This window comes from Thunnus maccoyii, chromosome 24, assembly GCF_910596095.1.
Source record: "Thunnus maccoyii chromosome 24, fThuMac1.1, whole genome shotgun sequence".
Taxonomy (NCBI): domain Eukaryota; kingdom Metazoa; phylum Chordata; class Actinopteri; order Scombriformes; family Scombridae; genus Thunnus; species Thunnus maccoyii.
Genome location: NC_056556.1, coordinates 14,371,792 through 14,375,485, shown reverse-complemented (window position 1 = coordinate 14,375,485; position 3,694 = coordinate 14,371,792).

Here is a 3,694-nt window from a genome sequence, read left to right as displayed (position 1 = left end):
TGTTGCTTCCCTGCAGGCAAATAGAAACAAAATCCACTCCCTCCTGTTTTCTCAGCACCACAGTATCCTCAAAACTAACAGTTGCTTACCACTTGAAACTCAGAAAACACTTCCCCAGCCCTCTCTTCTTGCTGTCTGTTCACTACTGGAGCTTTTTAAGGGCCACTCTCACTGCTTGGCTGGCTAATTAATAACCATCCACAGGTGTGCTCCTTCCAAGACCTCAGTAGCTGACAGTGGTAAAACTGTTGCCTGACAACTATTCCCAGCTGGTGCCAATGGGTAGATGGGATTTGACCAAGGACTTGCTTGAGGGGGCCAGATGATGCGTACTACATGCGCAATCAGATGTCTGTATCAAACTTCAACTTTAGAATGCTACCTTCAATACAACTTCACAAAGAGAGAACAAAAACTTTTGGTATTTTGAGCTTTTCCTGGGGCTGTTCCACCATTATCTACAATTAGCTATAATTGTATACAGCTGTGGGCAGCTCCATTTCTGTTGTTCTGTTTTTCTTTGGCATACTGACTGTTTTTAGTGTACTTAATTTTGTCACTTTTCCAGTGTTAAGACACTACATACCCAAAACCAGCTTAGAATTAGTATGTAGTATGGATTTGGGACACAATTTAAGAGTCTTAACTAAGCTACTGGCACTGTGAGGCTATACTGAGACACAGTGGTGTTGTTATTTCGAAGCATAATGTGTACAATGTTCACTTTCTTAGTTTAACATGTAATTAGTTTTTATGTCATCATTTTTTCAAGTTTGGTAATAAAACAAAGTATATATATTATTTGTGTTCAACTGATGACATAAAAAGTATCTATGCATTAATGTTGCTGAAAATATTGTGCTTTATGTTCCATATCCTAGAAAGGTTGTGTTTACATCTTTTCAATTAAAAAAAATCACCAAAATATGTTATTTTTCACTGGGGTGCCCAAACTTTTGCATACATCTGTAAATAGCCATGAAATTAAGGACAAGAGAGCTTTTAAATGTTTTAAAAATAAACAACAACAACAATATATATATAAATAAAAATGAAAAATGACTGAAAGCTAAAATCAGGGCATGATAGTGGAAGTATAACTGTGTTTGAAAGATAATTTGGGGCTTTTCACACATACCGCACATGCACGCAAACACACACACACACACACACACACACTCTTTAATCTCCATCTGGCTAAGTATTTTCACACATTTAAAAGGTCAATGCTAAAAAAACCAACAACAACACTTTTAGAGAAGAAAAATGTGTATATGTCAGTCCCATTCCATTAATGCCACAGAAAAAAAGGGCTCAAATAGAGGTGACAACAGGGAGAGAGAGAGAGAGAGCTAAAAAAAAAAAAACTGACTGACTAAAAACTGTCACAGTGAATGGAAGCTGTTAAATATGCCATTTGGTGGCCTTTTTTCCTGAAGCAACTGTGGGCAACATGCTGAGTGCATATTTCTCTTTTGGCTCTCAGGGACATGTGTGCATCCAGAGGCTCAGTCTTGAGAAAGCACCTTAATACTTATTTGCTTTCTCTGTCCTAGCTGTTTGAAGGCTATTTCACTCTTCCGTTGGATCAGTATATGCCACAACCTCACCAATGCCCCATGTCCTGCAAAAATTCTAAATGCTGAATGACATTTTGCAAATTGGTGTTACCTTATTTGCATGAAATTGCACAGGTCTCAACTTTTCCCTGCTCTCTTTTTTTTTTTTTTTTCTTTTCTGGTACAATATGCTCTGTCCTTGCTCTACCCCGTTGAAAAAAAGTGAGGCAGTAAACTGGCCGTGAATATTTTCACCAGACTGCAAGTCTGGGATTAAGATCATGTTATGGCATTTGGTTGTGCAACTGGCCCTCAAAAGGAAAAGTCTACAAAGTGGAAATTTTCAATGTTTGCACATGTTAGCCAGGAATTTCAGCGATGGCAGAAGAGAGTGGTGGCTCAGCCAGCAGCTGGCCAAAAAGCAAAGACCAAGACTCAAACATCGTTGTACCCCGCTTCCGAGGACCTCATTTCTGGGCATTGCCGTCACCTTGGACAACATGCTGGCCAAAAATAGTGGCCATTCCCCCTGTTTCTCTGTGATTGTGCCCTACAGTGAACGCTCATTAGCATTATTTTTCCTGGTAAGTCTCTCCACAATAACTGGCCTGCAGCGTAACCATCTGTTGACTGAATTTGTAAAGCCAGGTGTGTGTGTGCGTGCAGTTGTTTGGACCTTTTATTTGGAATAAATTGTGTTATTAATGCTAATTTGCACTGAGATGTTTGCCATAGTCGAGCTTGTAATCGTTCACACACTCACACACACACACGCATGCACAAACTGAATACCCTCCACAGCACTACATCCCAAGCTTAGCTTTTCATGTCAGCAATCATTTTGTAAGGAGTAAAGTGTCAATATTTTTAAAGTGGTGGGTATCTCATTTTGGACGTCAAATCTTTACGGTCTCTCTCCTATAACCTTCACTACATAGGGGCCCCTGGCGGAGTTGGGTTAAGGCTCAGGTACAGCTGGTTTTATGGGTCCCTTGCCTATAAAACTTTACAGATAATGTCATAGCTGTAGAGGGTGAGGAGGGGGGCATTTTTAGAATTTGAGAAAGCAGATATTAGATTGCAGAAACACTGTGTTTAAGGGCACATTGTTAGTATTGACACTGATTGTGACATCACATGACCTCAAAGCCACGTCTATGTTAATTAACGTCATCAATCCTGCCACAATAATGCGCCACCTTCATCAGATATTTAACTCACGGTGTCATTACACGGACTGCTCGGATTACAGTGCACTGGAGATGAATGGGACAAATTCTATAATACCTAGCCAATTACTGCTTTTCAATAATGTAATCCCACCGAGACTCTTCCTCCCTTACTTCCCACCCACCCCTCTTCCTCCCATGCCATGTGCAGCAAATGGGAAATGCACACAGAAACAATGACTGGAAATCAATGTGCTGTTTGTTCTGGATGGCAGTTTCCACCTGCCTTTGTGTGTGTTTTGTGAACCGCATGATCTTTGAGTTCCCTATTAGAAGAAAAGCAGCATGTGTTTCTTGCACTGTATAGGAGGAAGCAGATTGATTATGTGTGTGAAGATATACGGAATGTACAGAAAGCGGGCAAAAAAAGGTTAAATGGATAAATGAACACAATGTTGCTGTACTGTATTTTGGCTCTTATGTGAGTCCTATATATTGTACAGTACTGTATAGGTAGCTTGTACATTGTGTTTCTATTCTCTTTCTTTGGTTTAAGAATGTACAGTATGTGGTTTGCAGCAAGGTCGCCTTTGGAGGATGAATGTCACCTGCGGGAAGTCTTTATTTAATATGATTGGTATGACATTCGTTCACAAGTGCACCTTTTTATTTGCTACCACATGCACATAGAAACTGCCATATCCTTAATTCCTCTTCATTTTATTCCATTTCTATTTTCTATGGCTCAGCCCCCTAGAGAACATCAGTTTCTCAAGTTTCATCTTATCCTGTTATTTATTTTGTCCTTATTATCATTTTGTTCAGTAGATCAATCTATTTGCCAGAAATAGGGAAAAAAAAAGGTAATCACAGCAAAGGTCTATCCCATTCACAGTCATCTATCCTGCATAGTTATCAAAGACTTTTTCTTGTACCTAAAAATGAAAAAAAAAAATGATGCAGCAA